The sequence below is a fragment of the Bactrocera tryoni genome, chromosome 5 (genome assembly GCF_016617805.1).
Source record: "Bactrocera tryoni isolate S06 chromosome 5, CSIRO_BtryS06_freeze2, whole genome shotgun sequence".
Taxonomy (NCBI): domain Eukaryota; kingdom Metazoa; phylum Arthropoda; class Insecta; order Diptera; family Tephritidae; genus Bactrocera; species Bactrocera tryoni.
The window spans coordinates 27,691,095-27,707,646 of record NC_052503.1 but is presented as its reverse complement, the minus strand read 5'-3'; the positions used below and the strand labels follow the sequence as shown (position 1 = coordinate 27,707,646).

The following is a 16,552-nucleotide window of genomic DNA, read 5'->3' as shown; positions in this document are numbered from 1 at the left end:
ACTCGTGTGTGATTTGGCGCGTAAAAGTTACCCAGTAGGAATATAGAAGGCTTGAAACTTCGGAGTTATTTTCAAATTCAAAGAAAGAGATAGATTCTCTCTCACGAGCAATGGTTTGAGTAAATAGTCATAAGAAATAAGTTATATTTTTGATTACCTGTAGACTTTAAACAGCTAATTAACTAATGGAAAAATGTCGTGTCTCCAAAGAACTGCAGCCACCTTAACTTAGCACAACACCACTTCAACTCACTGTGTACTCAAGTCCACTAATATGACATTTGAATAAACTAATTGCAAGTAATTTTACAAGCCATAAGGAAATATCATGTTGCTTGCGCTCTTAACTTTTTCACTCTGTCCATTAAACCGTTTATTATGGCTATATATTTACGAGTATTATTTACCTATTATATTACACACACACACACTCATATATGAAAGTATGGTATATGTGTGAAACCCTTCGTTTTAATTTACGCGCTGACATGTGGCATGCGTCAGCCGACGCTATGAAGAAAGCTACACGCTTGTCACGCGGACTTTGCCGGCATTTGAGACATTCCGTCATCATTCATCATACCAATAATTTTTGCTAGCAACTTAAGCTTTTAACTGCTTAGCGACCATAGTGAAGGCATTAACCCATTTTATAGTAGATAACTGTAATATCCACGATCAATTGTCGCGCGGATATCAAATATGATATATATATACATATCTATATGTATATATCTACAACTGTGTGTACGCATCCTATGGGAAATGTGCCAAGAGCATGCATTCAGTGCAAATATGACTACTCACGTGCAATACGCCATTAGGGATATACTAAGCTTATATATCTACATATATATTATTTACTAGACATATGGAAAATTTGAACATAAGGCAGCTAAGACAAATTGAGTGTGATAATTTTAGAATAGATTACTCAAGTTTAGAAACTCGGCGCCTTTACCTTAACAATATACTTATATACAGTAATACATAGAGACAGTTATGCATAATTACTACGTTCTCGTAGCAGTCAGAAAACGTCAGTTTTTACTGGAAAATTATCTAGTATTTCAATTGTTGAGTGCAAAAGTCACAAACGACTATTTAAATTTACTTTAACTGCTGGCAAAAAAGTAAAGGATTCGAGAAAAACAAATATTTTCAAGAAGAGTATACCACCTTATTCGATCTACATATGTATATCTTCTTCTTATTCTCTATTGTTGTAGACATTTCAACCGAGACTGTTTTCTTCTTTTCATTGTGGGTGTTTTTTACGTGGCCTGTCCTAAACGCAGTGCACAACCCTGGGAAGCGATGTTTTGCCTTCTCACTTTAGCTCACCTTCAAACGGATGCTTTTTGGCTATGCAGAAGATTCTTGGTCTAAGACCGAAAGTCGTGAACTGTTTGAGCCATATGTAAAAGAATCGTTTCTGGCCACTACCAAGTGAATGGCGCTCAGAGAACTTTGCTCACTTGCGTGAGCTTCTACACATGACTGCATCCTCTCGACTATTCGGTCTCTAACTCACCATACATAATAAAGAAGTACTTATAATTGGATTTAACGCTTTTTAGCACATTGGATCAACCGTAGCCTCCTAATTAACACTACTAGAAGTCAACTACAGCAGACAATATAATATAATTTTTTATTCTTTAGTAGCAGACACGGAGTACTATAGGTTGCCCCGATGTAAGAGGTTTACGTTTTATATCGTCTATCTTTTTTGAGTCTTTTAAACGAATTTTATTATCACCTGTACCAAGTCTGATAGTTCAGATCTCCAGTAGTAGCTTATAACATAGGCATCTGAGTGTGTTCCTTGGCAAGAAAGTAAGGACGAGTTCGTAGATGGGTGTAATCGCACCAATACCACGCCCACGAAACCCCATTAACCAAAAACTTATAAAATGCCATAACAAAGCAGTAAAATCCTCCAAGCATGAACTGGGGACTACTTAAAACAATATTTGAATAAATCAAAGGTCTGAAGCAATTAAGCTAATAATGCATTTGATTTTCACACTTAATTAATTAAATTAACACGATTAATAAATATCTGCTATCCACGGGTTGCATGGGAACTTTTACATCACTTGAATGCCTATTAAAATCCACTTTGATCAATTAGTTAATTGAAATCGGTTAAACATTAAGGTGTATTGAGACTAATTGGGCGTTAATTTATTTTACAGCCCAATCATGAATCTGTTGGGTATGTTATAAGGATTGTCTAACTGATGAACATAAAATTAGCAATTAATTTGAAAAGGGTATCCCGTGTTTACGTGAATCACGAGACGATATGTATAAAAAAAACTTCATCCGCATATGATGCTCAACAATATACATCTTGGACTTTCTACCTAGTCTAAGGATGGTGATAAGGACGTCCCCATTCCTTAGCTATCAATACAAATAAAATTCTGGAGCAACATACGAATGAGGAGGTGCTTTTAGCTTTGTTGAACTAATGTTCTCTAAACTATCTATTGATTACAAGATATGTTGCCTCTCGTCAACTTCATTTTCGCCATTTAATAGTGAGTATGTGTGAATTATGTGAGATATACGACGACATTGACATAGTTCAGCCAATTAAAAGACAGCGGCTACGCTGGCTAGGTCATGTTGTCCGGATGGATGAAAACACTCCAGCTCTGAAAGTATTCGACGCAATACCTGCCGGGGGTAGCAGAGGGAGAGGAAGGCCTCCACTCGGTTGGAAGGACCAAATGGAGAAGGACCTGGCTTCGCTTGGAATATCCAAGTGGCGTCACGTAGCGAAAAAAAGAAACGACTGGCGCGCTGTTGTTAACTCGGCTATAATCGCGTAAGCGGTGTCTACGCCAATCAAGAAGAAGAAGATGTGTGAATTTACATATACATACGTACATACATATGTCGATAACTCGAAGGTACGACGCAAATGTCTTGATCATAAAATTACGCATTGATTATAATAGTTGTATGTATGCATGCACATATAATACTAATGAAAATTAAATAATTAATTTAATTAATACGATAAATATACTGATCTTTTCATTATTACTGACGATCGTGCATATAAAAAAAGCAAATACGTATTGTATGTTTGTATGCATATTTAAGGGTGTCCGTTATTTTTACAATGGATAAAAATATCGAACAAAAAATTTTTCTAAAATTGTGTATTTCTAACCAAATTCCTAGTGCGGATTCATTGCGAATATTGGAGAAGGCTTACACAAGCCTACGAGTAGTACTAAGCCTTCATGCCTCTTTCTGGGCGACCTTCGATCTCTTCAACTGATGAAAATATTAAAAAAGTGAAAGATATGATGATCGTTAGGCAAGGTTAGAGAGATTGCAAGAGAGTTCCTCATCTCTCGCGAAATCGTTCGAACAATTTTGGTGGGTATTTTGGGTATAAAATGCGTTCTTGCCCGACTCGTCCTGAACTTTTTCAAAAAGAGTACCGTAAACAGGTCTCTATGGACATGCTTGATCGTGCGAATTCGGATCCCACATTCATGGATAGCATTAAAACTGCCGATGAGACCTAGGTTTATGAGTTTGACATGCAAACAAATCGATGATCATCGGAATGGAACTCGCCTTTTTTGTAGAGCGAACAATTTTTTTATTAGAATATAATATTTTCCAAGTTGTAGGTTTTTTCTTTGGAGTCAAAAAATGTAGTGTAAAAATCAAAATATCCTAAGTTAAATATAAGGGGAAAGTAGAATGATTTAGGTACGGTCTAAATAAAGAGTTTACACTAGATTCATTAATATTCTAGCGCAAAAACAAAAAAAAAAAATAAATAAATAAATAAACTTTGAAAATAACGGACACCCTAGTATGTATGTACATATGTACGTACTTAATGCATAATGATGTAAAAAGTCGGCTGTAACTATCCACGAAGACTGCCACATATATAATATATATGTACATACAACCATCGGTAGTTCGATGGCATTCAAAAATATGCTGATAAATATTTATCAGTTAGGAAATAATTAAAAATTGTGCGTACTAAATTGGTATTTGAAAGGTAGCGTCTTCTTTATTGAATAAATACATATACATAAGTATGTATGTAAGAATGTAAGTATGTTTGTATATGAGTTTATGTTTGCCAGTATCTAACTTGACATTGGAGATAGCGTCCGAAAAGGCAATAACACTTTGGTATCTAGAAACTTACATACTCACATTTTCATATGCATACATATACATATTTATCTTGTATATGTATATTGTATATAGACATATTTATCTTCAAAGATACTTCGTAAGCATTTTGCTGTTAATGGAGGAGTCTTACCATGCTTATGAACTTGACCAAGGTACAAGGCTAGTTGGTCACTAAAGTGAGGTTTTTAGTGACCATAAATAAACTGAAATGCAACTCTGCAACTGTCAATCAGTAACACTGAAACTAAACATAGGTTTAGCATAGGAACTCTGAATCGTCATTTGAGTGTTAAGACATACATAGGTTAATAAGCTTCTAGTCAACCTAATGAGATCACTCGGTTAGAAATTATGCATAAAGATCTTATAATAACATTCAACAAAATGTCATAAACATAGGCACACATAACAACAAAGGCCTATTTATGAGCTTCAACTCAAGAGTGTTTGAAATAAAGAAAAAGTTAGGTGAATCCAGCTTTACTCCAATAAAATTATATTCCTTTCCGAAGAACTGAAAAGGTATCTCGAGACTATAACGTTTCTACTGATCTGAGTTGCTATATTAAATAGTGTGTGGAAATCAAATTATTTTTAGATCATCGAGACATCGAACGACTCCCGTAACATAATTTTGATAAACTGATAATATTTCACTAGGTGGAATCACATCTAAGTAAATGCATTTGTGCATTTTAAAGCTTCGCTCCTGCCATATTTCACAATACGATCGTACTTCAACTGTTTTTATAAACTTCTTCAATACTTTGTAAAAATAATAGTGTAATAAATTTAAACGGATAAATTGTGATAGGTTTATGATGAACATTCTGTGACGCAATGTGAATTTTACGATCGTCTCATATGTCTCCCACATAGTTTCACTAATTATTATTATTATTACTGCATATTAAATTTATAATTATAATTAGTTTGGCGCCTATATATTAGCTGTGGTTTACACTACTTTCGAATTGATAGAATCTTATGAACAGCACATTTGTGTGAGAAATGCTATCGATGGTTTTACAAATCTTGCTTTGACGATAGTCTAAGTATTTTAATATTTGTGGTATATCGTAACAATTTTCTTCTTATTCTATATTCTTCTTCTTATGGGCGTAGACATCCCTTACCAGCACGCCAGTCGTTCTTCCTTTTCGCTGTTTGGCGCCAATTGGAGATTCCAAGTGAGTACATGAGCAAGCCACCGTAGGTGCAGGCGTCCATGCCTACGCACCAAATAGCAGGACGGGAATAATGAGTGACTTATAGAGTTTGGTCTTTGTTCGTCGAGGGAGGACTTTACTTCTCAATTGCCTACTCAGTCCGAAGTAGCACCTGTTGGCAAGAGTTATTCAGCGTTGGATTTTGAGGCTGACATAGTGGTTACTGTTAATACTGGTTCCAAGATAGACGAAATTATCTTCGACTTCGAAGTTACGACTCCGTGGGAGATATTTCGTCTTGCCTTCGTTCGCTGCCAGACCCTTTTGCTTCGCTTCCGTAACCATTCTGCAAAAAGCAGAACTAACAGCGCGGTTATTGAGGATAATATCATGGGCGTACGCACAGTCTTACAGAAGATGGTACCTTCTCTATTTAGTTCTGCAGCTCCAATTATTTTCTTCAAGAGTAGATTGAAGAAATCGCACTGTAATTTCGCATCCAACCTTTTCACACTAACAAGCTGCTCATTTGGCGGAACATCCAATATCGGATCACTTTAGCATACATCTCCCATATAAACAGATCGATCAAGGTTTCTGTAAATAATTTTTGTATATGGGAAGAGTATAGTATTAAAGCTTCGGTGCAGCCGAAGTTAACGTTTTTTCTTTATTCCTTTCTAAAAAATACCCTTCGTATTGCATTAGCAATGGTACTTTCTATAATTAGCAAAAGTATTTCCTGGAAACTTTTGTGTTTTGTTTCGTATTTAAAGTAGACTCGTGATGAATTAAGCTGACTCTTCTTGCTTCGCTTCTTTATTGTTCATCGTAGACCAGACCACTTCTAACTGAGCCTCTCCTGAGAATCATCTCATTATTAATGTAGTGATTAGTCAATCTGTGACACACAAAAGTTATCTGATTTAAAATTTCTTAGAAAACATCAGCAGCCGAATATCCAAAAATTTGTTTCATATTATACAAGATGTTTAATAATTATACACAATAGGTCTTAGCGCATTATTTTTTCCATACTCATGTGTCTGTATGTATGTATGACCCCCATAAGGTTTACATTATCAAACTTTTTGACTGCGACACAAGCCAACACACAGAAACAGCAACAGCACTAATAAAAGGCGAACTCTTCTAGTGACCCATTGCGCTCGAGCAACTAAACTTAAGTACGTAAGTATGTGCTTAAGTATGTTATGTACATATGTGTGTGTGTATAAAGATTAGCTGGTACTTAAGAAAATATGAGTGCGTATGGATGTGCTGGTGTTCCGTTGATGAGCACGACAGGAAGACTCTACACCCAAGTATATTATACATAGATAGAAATGCATATACATATACATGTGTTTGTATATATACTCATAAGTAGACTCATTCAAGAGTCTGCAGACTATCATTTTGCACCTTGCACGAGCGCAGTCTAAGATCAAGCGCTGAGAGAGCGCAGTTTATTTTAAGCTTGACGGCAATACTCGTGCTACCGTTATTAAATAGTTGTTGCTTGTGCATATGCGTAGGCGGATTTCGTATTTTTTCTTTCATTTCCGACAAAGTTTTCGTTTGAGAAACATATACATATGTACATAGGTGCATATAAGTTAAATGTCTGTATATATGTGAGCAACTGAGTGTCCGTATATGTAAATATTAATCGTAAATGCATATATGTATGTGCATGCACACACACATACATGTAGCGTTGTCTGCACTTAAGCCAATGCCAATGTCATAGGTGATTTTCATTTTGATATTCGGAGGAAACGCGCCCGGCTTTGTTTATTTTGATTTATGTATATTTTTATGTACTCATATTTACGTGTACATACATTAGAGGGGCTCGTTTTTTTTCTATAAACTCCTGTATTTGTTTTTTCTAAATAATCCGTTGTATCGGTCATATGTGATAGATGTAGTTGTTCCATATGGCCGATTCCGACAAATGATCAATGGAATGCCAAAATGGATTTTTTTTGAAAGTGGGGGGAAGCGGAAGCTTCAAAAGCCGGAGTGCGGAACTTCAAAAAATTCAAAAACTGCCGACAATTTTTTTATAATCCATAAAAGATAAAACTCGCCCTAAAAACCGCTGACTCGAAACCAGTTTTAGACTCATATTCTCTTAGGCAAAGTTATTTAGAATGATCCCTAGAATATTTCCGCAACCTCGATTTCATAGAAAAAAAACCGACCCACTCTAATGTGCATATGTGCCGAGGAAGTCTTAGATTAATATTGATCATAGTCAATATTGTAACAGCTTATTTAAATATTAGAATTGACTAAAAATACATTATCACCTAACAAAGCACTAGAGAGGAGTCATATTTCATTACAATTTAATCGTTTTCGTATACTCTGAACTATACACTGAAGTGTATAGCACCCAGAAGGAGACCTTATAAAGTATACAAATATGGTAAATGATTATCGTGAGAATCTGTACCGGTTTAGTCATATCCGTCTGTCTATCTATATAAATGAAAATTAGTTCCTTATTTCCAGACGTTATTTACTCCAAGAAGCTGGTCATTTACCAAATCCGCTGAAATCGGACCATTATAGTATATAGCTGCCATATAAACTGGCCGATTGTCCTTTATGGAGCACTTTACATATTATTTGAAAATATACCTTCACGAAATTTGGCATAAATTACTTATTCTATAGCCTTAACTCGACAAGACGGATTCAAATCTTTGGCCGGTTACGTTTTTAGATTTAGTTATGCCTATTATTGCCATAAAAAGCAAATGATACAGATATTTCGGATATAGTTAGGATAACATTAGAACTTCAATAAGGAGTTACATGGATTTACGGGTATCAAAAAAAAAAAATTTTTTATTGTTTCATTAAATTCTACAACTATTTTTTTAAAAAAGGTCTGACCAAAATCCAATTTTCATTTCTTTTTCCTTCGTCCAAGTTCTGAGTTAAGGTTTAAACTAAAACACGAATGTATTTTTCACTTTAGATGATCCAACTCTTTTCCGAGTGGTCACCGGAAATGGCATCGCATTTCTTTATTAATAGTGTATGCTTGTAACAATCAAAAATTCTAATAAAACGTTTAATTTTTTATATGAGAAAAATATTGGTGAAAAATGGCTGTTTACCCGAGGAAACCCATGTAACCCCTTAAACCGGACTTTCAGCTTAAAATTTGTAGAATTTATCTTCGCACAACTAAGAAACTGTTCTGACGCCCAGGGAACATCAGAAACAAATGAAATGAGTCCACAGATGAATTAGCAAAGAAATGATTTATCTAGGTCTGAAAGAAACTTTTTTTGGATCACATAAATGGACATCATCGTTTCGAACTCTAGAAAAGAGCGAAGTAAGAGGTATAAGGTTATTAAACCTCTACAAAGGTTCTAGCAGATCAAACATATTATCTATAACCCCTACCCTAAATGTCTACTTTATGGTTTCCTAAACATCGAACAGATCTACTTTCTGCAGTAATACGTCGGCTTTATTTCAAAGATGTAAAGATAACCAAGTCATTCTGTTAATACTCGTATTTTGCATCTGATGCAATCGATTTGATGACGATAGTGAGGGAGTTGGTTAAAGCTGTGAAGCTCCACTATTCTGTGCTGTAAGTCAATGAGTTACGATTAATACTCACTCACTCAATGAATAAAGGATTCATTCTGAGTGAATTTCTACCATGAAAAGGCTTCTAACAAAATGCTTAACCGGAAGGTCATTTATTATACAAGGTTATCGCAAAAGAAACAGAACTTTTTAAATATAACTGTTTCTGGTGGCGCTACCTATTGGTGGGTATATGAAATAAAAAGTTTGATCTCTTCTTGACATTTCGTAAAAATTTTAAGACAATTGGATACCTACAATTGATGTTATGATTAAAAAGTGACAGCAGCTTTTGGTCATTATTCGTAAAATGCATTTTGAACAAAGAGCAAATATTAAATTTTGTTTTAAACTTGGGAAAACGTTTGCTGAAACATTTCAAATGATGAAAAAAGTTTATGGTGATCAGTGCCTATCCCGTAGTAATGTGCATGAGTGGTTTAGCCGATTCCAAGAAATTCGTGAGCACCTCTGTGACGATCAGAAGTCGATCGTCTTCAGAAGTCAAAAATAAAGACAATGCTGATTTGTTTTTACGATTCCGAGGGTATTGTACACCGATAGTTCGTCCCACCTGGCCAAACGATTAATGCTGTGTTTTACCTTGGTTTTATGAAGCGTCTTTTGTCACGCATTCGTCGTGCTCGACCACAATACCGTGAGGCAGGGTCCTGGTGCCCGATAATACGCCGTGTCATCGGTCGACGCTTGTCACTGATTTATTGACAAAAAACTACATATTAACCATTCATCACTCACCCTACTTTTGTACCTGATGCAGTCGCTACTGAAGGACTTGGTTAGAGCTGTGCAGCTCCACGATTCTGTGTAGTCAGTCAATGAGTTACGATTAACATTAAAGTGTTCATTCTGAGAGAATTTCTACCATGAGAATGCTTCTTATAAAATCCTGTAGCCGTAAAATCAATACTTATCCCCATCTATTCGGCAAATAGTTTCACCTTTTTATCAGAGCGATACATACATACATATATAACATATAAATATGTACCAAGTTGAGACCATTCATCGTTACTAAATACTTCTTTCACCTAATACATATAATTTTCTCATGAAGAAATTAGTATACCTCACATTTTTGCAGATTTTCGAACCATCGCCTCACCTACTTAATTAGGTTAATATAAGATATGACAATATCTTTTTATTAATAAAAAACGTGTATACACAGAAATATATCCAATAACCGCACGTTGTTATTATAAGATAGTCCATAGGGCGCATAATAATATTAAATAGAAAAAATTTCACAGAAGAAAGTTGTTTGTGGCGTGGCACGTGAATGACTTTGAAATTCGATTTTTTGGAAGCATTTTCGTGGAAAACACGTTCATATGTAAATATATACATAGTAAACACACTTGTACTCATCAACTTATGCCGGCACATGCTCTTAAAGCATACTTACACAAGAGAACATCGAAATCGTGCAATACATAAAGAAATTGTGTACGAACTCAATCAAATTTCATTAAATTTCGTTTTGAATTGAACAAATGATATGAAACCCGTAACCATTTTCATACCCCCAAGAATGGATTAAGTAGAGAGATTAGTCTTTGACTTAAATTCTTCCAAAAGCAATTCTAATTATTATTACAACCCTTTCTGTATTGTTACCTTAACTAATGTATACTAAGAGGGGTACTCTAATCTAGAGACCGGAATATCGAGCGTTTTCTGGCAATTGATAAGTAGCAGCTAATAATTTTACTATACATTATTCTATTGTTTGTTTAATCAATTTTCAAGATCACAAAAAATAAACTTCCAAAAAAATCAAGAAATATTAGAGTATAGTTTTGAGTTTACCTTTGTATAAGTGACCTTTAAATTACCTTTATTTGACCTTTTATTGACCTTTTAGATTCTAGTTAATGGCTTAAACATATTTATTAATAATGTATATCAAGGGGAATAGTCTAGATATTGTATCTTATACACATATCGTCGCTTAAATAGCAAAACCACGTATCACCAAAAAATTCGAAATTCGAGTTTTTTATTGCTTATGATTCCTACATCATATTGCACATATGTATGTATTATAAACTTTTAACCTTCCGCTGACCAATATATCCAATTATAACCAATTTATAACCAAAACACATATTTTGTTTCCATAAGAGTGATTTCTATTATATCGTTTTCCTTCACTTGTAAACTTATGAAAAGTGATGTTATGTTATTTTGCATATTAGGTGACGATATACATATGTATATTTTGTTAATTAAAGTCTCCTTGTAAAGAGAAAATGTCAAAATACAAAGTAAGAGCTGACACATTCCAATAAGAGCTTAAGAAGTTTGATTTGGAATACTGCCAAAAACCTCACGGTCGTTGCAGTATCATTTTTTATATCAAAAGTTATCATTTTTAAAACAGCAAACAAATTTTACCACTTTACTGTATACATTTCTATGACAGGTTGTGTATGTACACAAATAGATTGTTAGTGCTGAGAAAATGCCTGTTTTTTGTTACCAAAACGATTAAAAAAATAAAGAATACAAAAAGAGTATGTTAAAAAACACGGAGAATACTATGCATAAGAAACAAAATGCTTTTACTGTGCGTGCATAATGGCGGGATTCACGATCTATGCTAACATGTACTAACATTTATAAATTCATTTGCGGCTTAATTTAAAAAAAACCGTTAATTTCGTACATTTCTGATAGCATAAAAGGGTATAAAAATATTTTTATCTTGATTTTGAACGATTGGTTTGTATGGCAGCTATATATTATAGTGGTCTGACCTGAACAATTTGTTTGAAGATTGTAGCAGTACCTTAGACCATAATCTGTCATAAAACTTCGTGAAGATATCTTGTCAAATAAAAGCGTTTTCCATACAAGCCCTTAAAACAGACGTATGCAAAATTTCGAAACGATATCTCAGACACTGAGAGACTAGTTCGTGTATATACAGACAGATAAACGAACAAAGCTAAATCGATTCAGTTCATCATGCCGATCATATTTTATAAAGTCACCGACATTGCCTTTTGGGGTTGAACTAGGCGCTGATATTTATTTTTAACTTTTTTTCTTTTGATTTATTTGAATATATTACGATAAGGCGTCACAGTTCATTCAATTATAAAAAAATCCACAAACAGCCACATTCTGTTCATGTTTGTAAATCTCTAAATTTACGACAACTTGTGAATTTACCAAACCTAATACAAATACATTCTTTACACATGTATTTGTAACGAAACTTTAAATTCCCACGTAGCTATTTGCTAAAAAATTTATTCTTTTTTAGTTCAAAACGTGCGCAAATTAAAAATAGCGAAAAAAGAAAATAAATACCAACAAACAAATAAATAAAAGATCTTTGCAAAAAATTTCGGCACTATAACAAGCTCTATAGGTATAAATAGGCGGTGTGGTTTTAATATTTTAAATATCATATGAGATTAAAATAGTTTCTTTGTAGCCACAATTAATAGATTTAAAAAATTAAGTATATTTTTTATCTAATTTCATTTAATATTTTTTTACATTTAATTTAATTTAATATTTAGAACAATTTAAATTTAATTTTTGAAGAATTTTTTTTTTAATTTTTCATATTATCATGTGTGAATTTAGTTTCTTTGAATCACCTAACTTAATAAATTAAAGAAATATATATATGTATATGTTTTTTAATTTCATTTACTATTCAGAATTTTTGAAATTTAATTTTTAAATAAAATTGTTTTTAATTTAAACAATGTATTATTTTGAGGTAATTAACTTTGTACTTTCGGCGATAAAAGTAATATTATATTCTAATTCTAAAATTATGTGTATATACATATATTTTTAATGAATGTGATATTAAAAACCGCTGTCAATCGTCATAATTAATTTTTATACATAATTAAAAAAAAAAAGTTTTAAAGTTTTCTATTTATGTATTTTTTTTTAATTTTCGCTTTAAAAGTATTCTTATATCTTGAATAGTATACATTAAGTTGCCACGAAGTTTGTAACACACAAAAGAATAATAAGAAAATACATACATACATACATATGTATGTTCATATTTAGTATGTAAATGATCAGCGTGACGGGCTAAGTAACCATGTCCGCCTAACTGTCTGTATACCTACATATCTACAAATGTATATGCAAACTAGTCCCTCGGTTTTTGAGATATCGATCTGAAATTTTGCACACGATCCTTTTTTCCCAAGTAGCAGCACATTTGCCGATATCGGACCAGCTGCCATACAAACTGAACGATCGGAGTCAAATTCTTGATGGATTTTTATACCCTGGACAGGGTATATTAAGTTTGTCACGAAGTTTGTAAGACTCAGAAGGAATCGTCGGAGACCCTATAAAGTATATATATATAAATGATCAGTATGTCGAGCTGAGTCGATTTAGCCATATCCGTCTGTCTGTCCGTCTATCTGTCTGTCTGTATATATGCGACCTAGTCCCTCAGTTTTTAAGATATCGTTTTGAAATTTTGTAAACGTCATTTTCTCTTCAAGAAACTGCTCATTTGTCGGAACGGCCGATATCGGACAACTATAACCTATAGCTGCCATACAAACTGAACGATCGGAATCAAATGCTTGTATGGAAAACTTTCACATTTGACAAGATATATTCACGAAATTTGGTATATACATATTATTTCCTAAAGCAACTATGTAATCTCCGAAGAAAATGTTCAGATCGGTTGACTATAGCATATAGCTGCCATACAAACTGAACGATCGGAATCAAGATCTTGTATGGACAACTTTCACATTTGACAAGATATATTCACGAAATTTGGTATATACATATTATTTCCTAAAGCAACAATGTAATCTCAGAAGAAATTGATAAGATCGGTTGACTATAGCATATAGCTTCCATACAAACTGAACACATAGTTACTAACAGAAATGCACCTGTGAAGGATATTTAGCCTCGGTGCAACCAAAGTTAACGTTTTTTCTTGTTTTTAATTGACGAGATGTCTTCACGAAATTTGTCTAATCTCCGAAAAACTTGTTCAGATCGGACCCATACTGGATATAGCTGCCATTCAAACTAAACGTTAAAAGCAAGGTCGTATATAGGATTTTATTATTAACGATTTTTCTCGTTTTCTTTTTACAGAAACTCTATTTTTTAAATATTTTTTCTTTTAGTCTTAAATGCAAAATTTCTGATTAAAATTATATTTATTTATAATTATTAAATTTTAAATCAAATTTAATTCAAATTTCTTAATTGTTTCACTTTATTTTATAAAAATTTTGATTCTTCCTGTTTTCATAAATAAAAAAATCAATTTTTTTTTAATTTTTTTAAGTTTTCAGATGTTTGAATTTGATTTATTTTCATTTTATTTAACTTTATTAAATTTTTATATAAACTATTTTTATAAATTTTATTTTGATTTATTTTCACAGTAATATATTTAAAAAATTTGTACTTTGCAATTTAATTTTTGTTAGAGACTATTTTTTGCTTGTTTTTTTTTAGTTATGGAAACAAATTTTCTCAAAACTGTAAATTATAAATATTTTGAATTAAAACTTTGTATTTATTTTTTGTTGTTGTTGTTATTGTTAATAATTATTACAATTGCTAGTGTTTATTCTTTGTTTAATTTTTTATTATAAAATATAATAGTAAAGTTTTGCAAGAGTTTGTTATAAAACCATGGAAATAATTAATTAAAGTTTTTTGTAGAGATTAATTGTGTTTCACTTTTAAAATTTTAATTATTTTAAAAAGTAAAAAAAATCTAAATATTTTCTTATATTATATATTATATATTATATAAAATATTTTATTTAAATTACAAAATTGTAAATAAATTTCAGAACAAAAAAATATTCATTACTTTTAATTTATTTCAATATTTTTATATATTTAGAATTAAAATATTTTAATTTAAAATATTAAAAAAAAGCAATTAAAATTTTTTTATATTTTTTATTTATTTAAATAATTTTATTTTTTTATATTTTTTAATAACATAGTTATAATATCAATTTAAATTATAATCACACAATTAATCTCTACAAATTCACTTTAATTTTTGTTCCGAAATTTGTTTACAATTTGTGAATTAAATAAAATATTTTAATTTTTGTATATGTATGTATGTATGTACATATTTTTTTAACAAAATAATTGGAATATTTTATATATTTAAATTAAATTAACTGTACTTCACTATAAAAAAATATATACACATTTTGATATAAAAAAAATTTCATTATTTTTTCATTCATGAAACTTGCTGCATTATGCACTGTTAGACGGCATATCCTGCAGAAATTATTTTCTATTTGCACTCATTCATAGATATATTTTTAATATACATATATGTATATTTACAATTTTTTTTTAATTATTATTATTTTTTTAATAATTTCCTAAGCATATTAATCAGTATTACACATAAAACGTATACATACTTATCAATCCTTCTTTCACAAACACTTTATCAATTTAAACGGCGCAGAAGGATAAGCAATCTTTGCCCACAGAAATATCAAAACTTTCCACTGTAGTAAAGAGTGACATTTTAAACACACACACATAGGCACCACCATGCACTCATATCCGCATATTAACTCACGCACACGCCAGCAAAAGCGGATGCCAGCCAGGACACGCGCACACACAACACAAGCAAAACCACAACAACAAAAAACTTTTGCAAGCGATTACGACAATAAAACGTGATATCAAGCCCATAAAACACTGTCGGATCGCGTGAATATTTGTTTATATTATTTAGTTGGCTTTCGCATTAGAAAAAAGCAAAAAAGCAAGAATAATATAATATCTCTTGTGTAACTTTGGTTTGTAACTGAAGCTTGGCGAGAGAACAGCTGCACAATCATGTATATAAATATATATTTTTTATTTTGCATAACAATTATTTTTATATTATCCAATATTTACATTTTTTGGCGCTCGAAAATATTTTTTATTTATTAACTTTTTTCTTTAAACTTTAACAGTTTGACTTCTTCATTTTCGTCTTATAAATTTCCACAAATTTCTATGTTGTTTTTGTGTTTGTTTACTACGCTCAAAATGAAATGTTTGAATTTTCGAATTTTCGAATTTTTCCGCACCAGAAGACTACACTCATTAAGAGCCACTCGAAGACTGGAAAAGACAACGGCTCCGAGACCATAAAATACTGTAACTATTCGACGAGTTCCCGCCGCTCGTTTGCTAGAAGCAATTACTCGCTTCACACATAGATACTTTTTAGGCACACACACGCGCACACACACTCACTCATGCATACGTACACACATACGCAGTGGCATATGGCATGTCGAGTTACCGCTTTATCGTAAAGAACATTGGCAGCGCCGAGACGCGATCAGTGCAACATGAAGTGTAAGCAGACTAGCTCATTGAGAATTTAAGTGACAGCGACAAAGCTGTGAAGCTCCAAAGCTACGAAGCTACCTTTGCATGCTAAGCAGTACGTGTACTTGGGCGGCACATACAGACACACACATAAATATATGCACAGCCACAGCTATTTACATACATACATATCTGTCTGT

General features: G+C 32.4%; 1 protein-coding gene across 3 annotated transcripts in view; it reads right to left on the bottom strand.

Moving 5' to 3' along the window:
• LOC120778498 (bumetanide-sensitive sodium-(potassium)-chloride cotransporter) overlaps positions 1 to 16,136 on the bottom strand; it is a 38,435-nt gene extending 22,299 nt beyond the window's left edge. Inside the window, exon 1 of one of the 3 annotated variants that reach the window (XM_040110323.1) lies at positions 15,930 to 16,136. The gene's annotated coding sequence lies outside the window, so the exon portion shown is untranslated. Of the gene's footprint in view, positions 1 to 15,436; positions 15,454 to 15,929 lie in introns of those variants that run through there. The other 2 variants (XM_040110325.1, XM_040110324.1) reach the window with 2 other exon arrangements.
• Positions 16,137 to 16,552: the final 416 nt, after the last annotated feature.